Source organism: Euprymna scolopes, chromosome 25, assembly GCF_053919585.1.
Source record: "Euprymna scolopes isolate OS-2025 chromosome 25, ASM5391958v1, whole genome shotgun sequence".
In the NCBI taxonomy this organism is placed as follows: Eukaryota; Metazoa; Mollusca; class Cephalopoda; order Sepiida; family Sepiolidae; genus Euprymna; species Euprymna scolopes.
Genome location: NC_136506.1, coordinates 9,842,710 through 9,856,666, shown reverse-complemented (window position 1 = coordinate 9,856,666; position 13,957 = coordinate 9,842,710).

Sequence of the window (13,957 nt, the reverse complement as noted above, 5' to 3'; positions counted from 1 at the left end):
GTAGGTAGAGCTAGTTAGTAATTTATAAAATGTATATGTCGAATAAGTTACACTGAATATTCCGCGTTTCATCAACTCTAGGACTCTCCAGGCTTATGCGCAAATTCTGTGGTTGTTTATCGTTTTTATATGCTTCTCTTCTATTGATATTTTTGTTAGCCTATCAGCTTTCTAGTATCCACCGCGCCCTTCCTATCAGCCAATGGGCATGCATTTATGGGACAAAGGCCTATTTGGCCTATGGTTGACCTGTTCATTTGTGTGTGCCCTATTTAGTTTCTTGATCTGTTTTAAAACTAGGTTAGTGTTTTTTTTATCTTTTTTTAAAGTTCTTTCAGCTTTAATCGAAATCGAAACCAAAACTTTTAAAGAATTATTGCTAAAATTATTTTTGTAAAAAATAGATGACTTCACCTATAATTGAAACCGAAACTAAACCCTATAAAAAGTCCAGGAAAATTATTTATGACAAGAAATGGAATTACAATTAAACGAACGTCACCCGGAAAAAAAAAGATGTGTGACACACAAATTAACATACTCGCTATTTTATTTATATATAGATTACCAATGAAAAGTACATGACGGTAAACCTCATTCTATTCTTAACAACGTTGAATCTTTTTGCTAGTAAGTTAATACATATCTCTTTATTCGGGCAGCAGAACATTTTCGTATTCTATTGTATCCATGTGTGTATATGCGTGATGCAGGGATAAACAGCACGCAAATACGTTCTGCCGATGTCTAATTCTCTGTTCGGTACGACGTTTAAAAGAGAGTAGAGATATTGGCTCTATCGATGATTACCGTATACATTCCCTTTCATACGCCTATTCCCCGTCTCAATATCAATGGCTACTAATTATTGATTCGATTTTACGATTCTTATTTTTTATTTCTATGCAAAACAAATCAACAAACATGAAACAAGCAGCGATCGTGTAACTTACTTTGCCTTCTCCGATAGATTTTCTTTTTTACAAGGGCTTTTCGCTCCCCCCCCCCTTCTCCCACGATGAGTCCTCAATCAAGTCCAACAGGAGAAGAGCTAATAGAAACTCAAACAAGAGAATTGGCCGAGTTTTATCACAAAGGCAACAGAAATGCGTATATTTATTCATAGTGCAATCTAAAGTCGACACATATCCACTTGCCCATCGAATAACTGTTCGATTCGACCGTTTGTCATTCAGAGATACCGTTTCTCTAACGGCTTTACAGATTTTTCCTCGCCATTCAATGTAGTTTGATAAGGTTTATTATCTTCTGTTCGTTTATTGTGCGTTGTTCTTCAAGCGTAATAGAGGAATTTAGAATATGGGCACGGAATTCTGACTCATTTAGCTTCCTTGTGGAGTATTGCTGAGCTATAAAAAGCAAAACTCCTTCTTACAAAAATATTATTTCATAATGTATGTTACATGGTATGGCAAGACTGAATGATTATTATTATGATTGTTATTAGTGTGGCAAAATAAAATAAAATGCTTGAAATTATATATCAAGATAAAAGAAATTTTCAGGATGAAATATTTATGGTCGAAATCAATATATATATATATATATATATATATATATATATATATATATACATATATATATATATCTTATTTAATTTTCACACACACACACACACACATATATATATATATATATATATATATGAAGGATAAAACACTAGTGTTTTGGAGTATTTATTAATTATTACAATAAATAATTATATCAGCTTTTTTTAAGAGACTCATTTCTCATTGTTGAGCACTCTCAGTTGAAATAAAGTCGGTCAATTTAGCTCTAATGCGCAGATCATCATATAAGAATTAGATCACTCTGACAGACGTTAAACACATTTAAAAAATAAATGTTTAAATTTCAACAGTATTCCTCGCGGTTAAGACTGGCCGAATGGATTAGGTCCTTACTAGAGGTGGCTTCTGTTGACGGGTTTGAATCTATCGACCGATGTTAATCATGACCCACTGCACTGATGATGCCTGAATGGATGGAACACTAGTGTCTAAGTATTTAATAATTATTATAGTAAATAATATATATATATATAGTTTATATGTTTCACATTTAGATTTCATTCAGAAAAATATATTTTTCACAAAGAAAAATGTATTATTTTAACAAAGAATACAATTTATAGTATTCTTTGTTCAAATAATAATTTTCAAATAATAATTGATTTGTTATGTAGGCTCATCTCCTTCGAGGAAAAGTCATTAAATCTTGTTTGAAATAATTTTGCTATTTGACGCATACATAAAAAATATATTAAAGTTTGATCTTTTTAAAGGACATAAATAAATAAAATAAGGGTTGGAACAAAGAACTAAATATGAGATTTTGGGATCGACGTGGAGTTGCAATCCTAGAATAGAGCCGGATGATATTGGACAATAACAAATTTGTTGAAGAAATCCACGTTAAAACTAATTTCAATTCTTTTCGAAATAGTATCCTTAGTAATTTTTAGGGTTATAGAAGAGAAGATTGTTATCATTGTTTTGACTTCCAAGTATATATCCAATACAGTTAGACACAATTTATCTATCGAGAACCACATCATTCGATATAAAAACATATAAGATAATAACGTTTTTGGTAGCTCTTTATTTCTTAGGTCGACTTTTTTATCCCTCCTTAATATGTTTGACAAAGAATACATATCACTATCTGATATAAATATACATAGCCTTTGTAAAGAGTCATATATACACAAACCTGTACAAGCTATGAACACGTGTCTTATAAATGAAACATGTAAAGCCTATCACTTTGGTTTAAAATCCAACTTAAAACGTAAAGCACACATTACTAAAAACCCTAAGAAAGGATCAACCAATTAATTAGGCAGAGAACAAAAGATAATTGATAGAACTGCAGTTAAATTTATTGTCTGAATACTACATCACATCAAAAATTTAACCATGAAGATAGGTAATAATAATATAATAAATCTATTCCAAACAAAAAAAAACTCAATTCCAAAAGATGCAAATACTAAGAGAAGTCCTAACCGCAAGCTAATGAGAAAAATAGATGACTAAAACTAAAAACCTCATATGATTCAATCTAACTTTTAGATCGAACGTAAAAACAAACATACCTTAGGTATTTTTACAACAATATAAAACTCTTTCAAATACCCGCATAAGTACAGCCAATTTTTAACCGGGAACTTCATAGAAATATCATACTCAACAATACGAAATTAAGTACATTTATTATCTCCTCCAATAACATGAAAATAAAAAAAAACTTAGACCCAAATAGCACCCGTATAAATAAATGTAACAGCAAAAATTAAGTGGCTGTCCTCTAAATAATGATTTCATACATAAGGACATTGTATACTCTTCCACGGTAACACAATTTCTCATGCATGAATCTCATCTGAATCGCATAATAACCAATGACTTCGACCAAAATTAACTTAATCATTCGGATACGTTTAATAATAACAACCTACAAAACAATCCCTATAATGATTCTCCCACAATTATTTCCCAACAAAGTCACTAATAAAAATCCGACTCTTCCGCTGAAAATTATTCAATTCAAAACCGCTTTATTTTAAATGCCAATCAAAATAATAACGTAAATACACACGCAAATTATGTAACTAAAACACAAACGGAAAATTTAATAAAAATCTCAAATCACTACAAAAACGAAAATACACAGAATAAAAAAGCCACTGTTTAACTGCCTTAATTAAAAACCTTACACTTAAGTTACTTATTCTATAAAATAGACTATACTAAAAATGGGTACTCTTTCATATTTTGAACCGGATTCTCGGGAATTCCCGTCAAACATGGATCGGGCGAGACCGGCACTCATCGGTTTCAGCCGAACGTTATTCATATATTTAAACGCTAATTTTGAAAAAAATTATTTGTTTTTATGTAATGTTTTAGTACTTTTTTATATATTAAGAGGGAGTTTTTTTCGGAGTATGTATTTATTTTTGTAATTCACTGGTTGGGCGTTTAATTAGCCAATGAAAAAGCGCTATTAAAATGGAAGAAGACAACTTTCGAACTAGAGGAAAATGAATAAACAAATAAAAAATTATTTTCTACCGAGAAGAGGAGTCTACATCGAAAATCCATGGGTTAAGGAAATTACTTTGAATGAAACAATTTTTGTTGTGAAAAAGGTTATTTTTCTGAATGAAATTTAATATAAAAAAACTATAAATTATGTTATTTTGCTCTATTAAGTATATATATGGAGCAATTCTGTTTAAAACTGGAATTGTCTTATATAAATATATTATCCACTCAAAATATTTGAGGACTGGATACCACAAGATCCAATAGTCTGGGATCTTATTCACTTTAGAATATATATATATATATATATATATATATATATATATATATATATATATATATAAGTTATAAAATGTATATGGCGATTAAGCTACATTGAATATTCCGCGTTTCATCCTCTCTAGGATTCTGAAGAATCCTAGAGTGGATGAATATTCAGTGTAGATTAATCGCCATATACATTTTATAACTTACTTACTAGCTCTACCTACGTATTGAGCACTTTTGAAAGAAATACTTAAAGTTCACGCATAAATCTATACTTTCGTATATTAATTTTATGTGAGTAAATTAAGTAGTTATACATATATACATATATATACACACACATATATATATATATATATATATATACATATACAAATATACGTATATACATATACAGTGATGATCATATTTATTGGCACGGTAAAATAAAAGTTAAATTTTGTCTAATAAATTCTAAAAAAAGGGATTAAATTAAAGAAAATAACAAAGTATATTATGTATTTTTAACTGGCCTTTCCGATGCAGCAATCGGATTTTAGAAAAAATAAATAACAAAGGAACAACAAACATAATTGCAAAAAACCCTTGTTCAAAATTATTGGCACGATTTATTTAATAATCAATTGTATAGCCTTTGGCCTTGATTACCTTCCTCAGTCGCTTTTCATAGTTTACAACCAAGTTGTTGCACTCTTCAGTAGTAATTTTAGCCCACTCTTCCTGACAATAACCCTCCAATTGAATAAGATTCTTAGGCTTCCTTTGCATTACCCTCAATTTTAATGTTCTCCATAAATTTTCAATTGGATTAAGGTCTGGGCTTTGTGATGGCCACTCCAAAACATTAATATGATTGTCCTCAAGCCATTTCTTAGTCAGTTTAGCCGAATGCTTTGGGTCATTATCTTGCATGAACCACCAACGACGACCAAGTGAGAGCTCTTCAGCAGAGTCTTTCAGGTTTTCATCCAATATTTTAACATAATCTTCCTTTTTTATGCTACCTGTGACCTTAACAAGTCGCCCTGGTCCAGAGGCAGCAAAGGATCCCCAAAACATCAAACTGCCTCCACCATGCTTCACTGTGGGTATGGTGTTCTTAGGCAGGAAAGCTTCGCCAGATTTTCTGTAAATATAAGACACTTTATTATGGCCAACTAACTCTATTTTCGTTTCGTCAGTCCATAGAACACGTTTCCAGAATGCAACATCTTTATCAATATGACGTTTTGCAAAGGCTAGCCTTGCTTTCAGGTGCATAGGCTTCAATAAGGGAGTCTTTCTCGGACGACATGCTTTTAAACCAGCTCTCTTCAAAACTCTACCAACTGTATGTCGAGATACATTCACTCCAGAGGTGCTCTGTTCATCAATAATCTCCCCAACAGAGATCCTTGGGTTTTGTTTTACTTGTCGAACAATTTTCCGTTCATCTCTTGGGGAAAGAATCCTTTTTCTCCCTCTACCCTCTAAACTCATAACGTGGCCTTGCGATTTGAACTTGTTTATTATGGCTCTAACAGTGGATTTGGGAAGGTTTAGCTTCTTTGAAATCTTATCATAGCCCTCCCCATTGGTATGGCATGCTACAACAAGCTTCCTGACGTCTTCGCTGTGTTCCTTAGTTTTAACCATGGCGATTGAAAATTATAATTTAGTCACTTATAATAGTTTAAATAAATCGCTATCTAAAAATTATCTGAAAATTTTTTTTCACTGAATTAGCGTTAAACAAGCATAATATGGCTATAAAAAAGTTCAGAAAGCACGTAAACCGGAAATTGATTGATGTTATACTGATACGAAAAGAAAAACAAAGCCGTGCCAATAATTTTGAACAAGGGTTTTTTGCAATTATGTTTGTTGTTCCTTTGTTATTTTTTTTTCTAAAATCCGATTGCTGCATCGGAAAGGCCAGTTTAAAATACATAATATACTTTGTTATTTTCTTTAATTTAATCCCTTTTTTAGAATTTATTAGACAAAATTTAACTTTTATTTTACCGTGCCAATAAATATGATCATCACTGTATATACACACATATACATACACACACACACACACACACACACACACACACACACACACACACATATATATATATATATAATCTGGCTGTATGTGCACGCGCATGTATTTCTGGACTAAGAAATTAATTACTTTTCATTTATCTTAGAGCCAATTTTAAGAGTAAACATTTTAACGATTAGACCTGTTTTGATAGATAAATTCTGGATTAAATTAACTGATTATATCTTCAGTCCTAGAACATGTAATTGATACTGATTAATAGAAAAAGAAGACTCGGTACAGGAACGGAGAAACATCCTCTATCCAATAAAGAATGAGTACCAAATAACCTTCTACATTTGTCGAAGATTTATATTTTATTCTTTAGATATTACAGTAGCAATGGTTATGTAGAAAAATCATGTTCTCATTTTGGATATTTGTGCAGAGTATATTTTCTTATCTCTTATCATATTTGTTATTTCGTGAAATTATCCACATATGCAAACACACACATATGCAAACACACACACACACACATATATATATATGTATATATAAATTGAGATTCCCCCTTTTTTTCCTTCGTCTTCTTCTACTATCTTCTTTCCAAATCATAATAACCACTTCATTTCAAGTCTGACGAAGTTGCTGGATCGTTGATACGCGTCAGTAACAGAAACATGTGTAACAGTAATACTACTACTACTACTACTACTACTAATATATATATATATATATATATATATATATATATATATATATATATATATTCCATCTGGGGACGCCCGACTTCGCCTGGTCGTAAAATACGCTTAAATATGATATTTTAATTTGTCCAGATTTCGTACATATTATTATAAAGTCGTGATTTCAAATGTTTAATAAAAAGTATGTAGGCCCTATCAACTAGTATCCGAAACCGTAAATAAAACCGAAACATACATAGCTTGTGACGTTACCACTACACCAACATAACACATAGGAAGTGATTTAAAATAAAGAAAATAAAAACACACTAAGATGAATGTACAAAATGTATAACGATTTTTTTAAAAATTTGGATCAATTTTTTACCTATTAAAAACTATTTAAACCGGCTAAAGACCAAAAAAGAACAATTCATAAAAGTCCAATAATTTGAGGCCCTCTAGCGCCCCTCTGTTACTTTTAGTTTCGGAGAAGAAAGAGTTTGAAAATATGGAGACAGTGAAACATGCATATAGTTCTTTTTATATATTACTTTCGGGGGGGGGGGCGCCCGGCTTTGCTAGGTCGTAAAACACGCTCAAATTTGGTATATTAATTTGTCTAGATTTTGTACACATTAGTAGAGGTTCGTGATTTCAAAAGTAAAACAAAATATTTAGGTGCCATCATTGAGAATAGAAACCAAAAGCAAAGCTATAGCATTCAAATCTCGTGACGTTACTACTGTACAAACGTTACAGATTTATGACCTGATTTAAATAAACTAAGACAAATTCACAAGATGTATGACATTTTTGTTTTCAATTTTTGCCCCTATTTGATCTCTTTATACAAAGAACTGAACATACCACTTTTAGTTTTGGAGAAGATTTGGTTTGGGCACAGACAGAAAGACATAAAGCCTTATACACACACACACACACACACACACACACATACACACACACATATATATATATATATATATATATATATATATATATATATATAGTAAGTTATAAAATGCATATGGCGATTAAGCTACACTGAATATTCCGCGGTTGTTTGTCGTTTTTATATGCGCATCTTCTATTGAGATTTTAGTTAGCCAATCAGATTTTAGTATAGGATACTAGAAAAATGATTGGCTTACTAAAATCTCAATAGTAGATGCGCATATAAAAACGACAAACAACCGCAAAATATTCAGTGTAGCTTAATCGCCATGTACATTTTATAACTGACTATATATATATATATATATATATATATATATGAAACACGGAATATTTAGTGTAGCTTAATCGCCATATACATTTTATGACTTACTAACTAGCTCTACCAACGTATTGAGAACTTTTGATATAAATACTTAAAGTTTACGCATAAATCTATACTGTCGTATATTAATTTTATGTGAGTAAATTAAGTAATATAATATATAAATATAGTAAGTGAGTGAATTAATTAATATATATATATATATATATATATATATATATATATATATATATATATATATATATAAATACTAGCGGAGGTAGCGCCCAGCTTTTCCCTTTTAAAATACACATGTATCTTTACTTTGTCCAGATTTTTTGTACATTATTTGCGGAGGGGATGCTTTGACCGGTCGAAAAATGCGCTTAAGTATGATATTTTAATTTGTTCAGATTTCGTATATCTTATTTTAAAGTCGTGATTTAAAAAGTTTTTAAAAAAGTATTTGGGTGCCATATGAACTGATTAAAAATTAAGAAAATGAAACTAACATTTATGTGCAAAACGTATAACGATTATTTAAAAAATTCTTATCCATTTTTGTCCCTTTAAAAACTATTTTTAACGGCTAAAGACCCATAAAAAACGGTCCCTTAAAACTCCAGTCATGCGCGGCCCCTATCCCCGCTCTTCGATTTTTAGTTTCGGAGAAGAAAGAGGGAGTGAGAAATATGGAGACGAACAGACATATAGGCTTTAGTATATTACACATATATAATTAATAAAGTAAAAAATATGCAACAGATAAATAACTTATAAAATAGGTTTTGGCTAATATATAATTTAAAAAGTAGATATACGAAAATGTGGCGATCACTAAATACGAAGGTTATCGAAAAATAAAAACAAACGGACAAAAAGAGAATATAAAGATAGATCGGTCAAGCTGCATGTTTATTAAAAATAAAGATTATGAATGGTTACATATATGTATAAAAAGTGTATCTGGCCGTCTGAAGAGAATATTTTAAAATTATATAATATTTAAAATTTCCCAAAAGCTACAAAACAATTGTAACGGATAAGAAAATACTCAATATGATGTTCTCATTTTATATATTGTTGTCTTGATTTTTTGTCGAAAATTTTATACACACAAACACACGACACACACACACGCACACATACACACACACACACATATATATATAGTAAGTTATAAAACATATATATATATATATATATGATATACAGTGTAGCTTAATCGCCATATATATTTTATAACTTACTAACTTGCTCTACCTACGTAATGAGCACTTTTGAAGTAAATACTTAAAGTTTACGCATAAATTTATACTTTCGTATATTAATTTATGTGAGTAAATGCAGTAGTTATATATATATATATATATATATATATATATATATATATATATATATATATATATATATATATATATATAGTAAGTTTTGGAATATATATATATATGGAAATACACGGAACATTCCACTTTATTCTTGTGAAAATTCGTCAGCCTGTCGAATTCCCACGTGAATGAAACGCGGAATATTCTGTGTATTGCCATATATATTTTCATAACTTACTACCTTGCTCTACCTATGTATTGAGCACTGTTGAAGTATATACAGAGCATTTACGCATAAAATTATATGTTCGTATAATAAATTATGTGATTAAATGAAGTAGTCACATTAACATTGATTTTGTCTATGCGTGGAAAAGTCTCTACCTAAATATTTTGTCAGTTTATCATATAAAAACTTGACATATGTTATCTACAGTATTCGGATCTGTGGAATAAAGTTGATTTGGGTTTTATCTAGAAAATCACTACAAAGAGATCGTATGTGCATGCGTTAGTATACGTTTATGTTAAACAGCGTTACTTTGTAAAGTTTTATCATGCATTTTATCATGCACGTGTCCTTAGCTGCTTGAGAGCTAAATGTTTGGAATCCTGATGGCATGCACCATATATATGTTGGAAAACGTTTGAAAACGATATGATATATTGGCTACAATATATTAACTAACGGGGAATTAGATCTATCAAGATGGATGCAATATCTGCATGCATTTAAATATCATACGTAAGCGCATTTTAAGACCCGCAACGCCGGGTGGTGTGGTAGTATACATAACATATATGATATACATTATATATATATATATATATATATATATATATATATATATATATATATATATATAAATTTTTTATATAAGCAGTAATTGGCTGCTACACAGTTGTGAGTATCTTTCGCTCACCTTGTAACAAGAGACAGGGTCACTAGTAACTGAAAACTAGCCGACCAAAACATGCTCATGACTGTGTAGCGACATATTACTTCTAATGTAAAACAAATAAATGGAATACCCTGGTCTACTCCGGTATTGAGCACTCTTGTATTTACCTCGTTAAACTTTATTAGTTACTTAACCTTCTGGAAAACCTTAACCACAGACTATATATATATACACACACACACACACACAACACACACACATATATATATATATTTATGCATATATATATATATATATATATATATATATATATATATATTATGCATTTAGTAGATTAGCGTTGTGCGAAGCTCTGTTTATTTTTGTCAATAAACAGCAGGTCGAACATTGTAAATGCCATAGGTGAGTGTCTATATAAATGTAAACATTTTCAAAAGACATATTGTTTGAATTAGTCGAAATGGTCTTGAAACAATTGTAACTAACAATGAAATACACTGTTTGTATCTATAAACCCATTTCTTGAAGTCTTGCTTTTTGTGAAAAAAGAATATATATATATATATATATATATACACACGTTCATATATATATATATATATATATATATATATATATATATATATATATATGTATATATGGGTAGGTTTTGTTTATATCCGTTCAAGGCGTTGAGTGAAATTTGAAAATAAAATAAGATACGCATTGCATACGTTTGGAGCCAAATAACTGCAACGCAAATTTGTTTTATAAAATAAGCGAGTGTTTTTTTCTATAAAGATATATTTCGGAGAAATACTCCTTTGCCAATCTATATATTTTTCTTTTTTATTTTGTCTATGATGTCGATGTATATATATATATATATATATATATATATATATATATATATATATATATATTCATAAGTTTTTATTTTGGTTTCGATTCCAGCTAGGTCACCCAATTCATATGGATATATATATATATTTTATTTTTGAAATCGCGACTTTATACTATATAAAAATTGTTAGAACATTAACTCTATAATAATATATACGAAAGCTCTAAGAATTACAATACCATATTTAAGCGTGCTTTACTACCGCGAGTGTTCGTGCTTATTGTTTGTTGTTTGGCGAGTGTTCGTGCTTGCTTAGATTAATACTTCCACAGTTTTAACAAAAAAGCTAAAATAATATCAGAGCGTTTCCGTTTGCACTAAACATGTACTGAATTCCAGCAACAATATATGACATATTGATTGAGTTCCCTGTGGAATTCTCATAGGTTCCTCCAGTTATTCTTTTATCATTTTAATCTTGGTTAAAAGTTATAACTTGCCAATCTGTACTTTTATCTATCTTACAACCGGTGTTTGTCTTTTTAATATCAAAGACACATAAGATCAGCAGAAGACAATGTCTTGCCCGAGTATACATGAATACAAAATTGGCAAAACGCGCAGTCACATGTATCAATTATGTATATTCTTCCGGTTTTTGACCCTGTCGGTGGAGCATTAGAATACCCCGACTGCCCACCTGCAGAGGATAAAAGTCCCTCAATGGGGGTCCTGTATATGACCTTAAACTATATCCAGTGGTGAGGCCCCAGCTTGTGGGCTTTGGGGAGTATGGAGCCACCCTTTAATTACCATTGCTCCCAGGTCCACTCTGACCTGGAGTGGTAGTACCTGTTAGGGTCCTAACTATGGGTTAAATAGAAACCGACGTGCAAACAACAAATATATTCTATTAACAAAATTTTTCTTCAAAATCTTTGGATTCGACATTAAATAACCCGATAAGGGTTGATATGCCGTAAAACAAAAACAACCAACCAACCAAATCTTCCGGCTTTTATTTTCATTTTTGTGCCTGTTTAATAAAATTCGCAAGATCAGCGATAGGCTTAAATCATATTTTTTTAATCCTATGTAAATATTCTTATCTTTATTTAAAAAATGTATTTACATATAGCTGAATTAGTAAAAAAACAAGTATAGATATTACTTATCCTTATCCTTAAACCAATCGACAGTGAAAATGGTTATATTTCATGATAAAATTTTCCAATTGAAAACTTAAACGATTTTAGAAGTTAAATAGCTGACTGCCCGGTTTTTCCCAGGTGTGTGCTTAGCAAAAAAGACATAAATATATAATAATACAAAACTGGTAGTAGGCAGCTAGGCTCGAACCTGTGACGCGAAAGCGGAAAAGAAAGTGTCTTATTTCTGCGCCATGAGAGGGGGAAGATCGAACTGTTAAAATTAGGCTAAGTCAATCTAACGGATACGATGACTTACAAAAATGGCTCGCGAAACACTCGGCCCCTCCTTGTAGAAACTGCCTAGTTGAGGGTTAAGGAATTAATGTTTACGGCCAAATTTTCGATAGTAGTCGCCAGAGACGTCGATCTTCAAAATTTATACTGATTTTGTGAAAATCAGTAGCGCCTGTCCAAAGTTTTATGCAGACATATTAACACATATGCATATACACACATTCATTCATACATACATGCATACATAAATACATACATTCATATATACCTAGATACAAATAGAGAGGTGAGATTTATATCATAGATTGTTCAGTTCCCAGTGCAAGCGGATTAAAGAAAAGATCTCGTTTGAAATTCTGCACAGATTTCCGAGTTTGAAAGAAAATTTTTGAATTCGACAAGATACACCTGAAAAAGTTCGAATGTTACATCGACCGAAACTTGAAAAAAAAAAAAAAGATGAGAACAGTAGTCCGAAGAATCTACAAAAAAAGTAAATTGTCATGACTTGTTTTTATTGAGTGCAATTTACACATCTACATAAAAAAGACCCAATCATATAGAATATAGTTCGTATTAGTTTAAACAAAAATGGACTCACTTCTCCAATAGAATAGGAAACGTCTTTACGTCTGCGGTTCATTATGTATACTTGAAACGAAGTCGAACTCAGACATGCCACTTAGTAATGTTTTTCTGTCTCGGCTGGAGGCAGAAACGATTAGTGAAATCATTCCAGACGAGAACGGAAATAGCGACTTTGAATATTGAAGATAAGTTCCGATTGTCATGCTTCTGCGGGCAACACTCCCGATAAGCCGTTTGATACGTTTATCGCAAAATTTAGATTCAGTGAGGATAGGTTAATAAAATGCTTTAATATATCTATAATTAAATTTAGATGGATATAACCTACATTTCTATACATATACACATTATAGGTATATAAATAGACACATGTGAATACACAGACATACACACACATCTTGGGATATTCATCATCTAAGATGTTTGTTTTTAACAGTTTCTATTATGACGGAGAATTACGGTTACAGGTTCGAGTAGTGTTACTGACGAGACATCTGTGTACTGCTATATTTATGTCCTAACAAAGAAGTGTGTCTTCCCAGACATAGAGCTTAGCATACGTCTCTAAACACA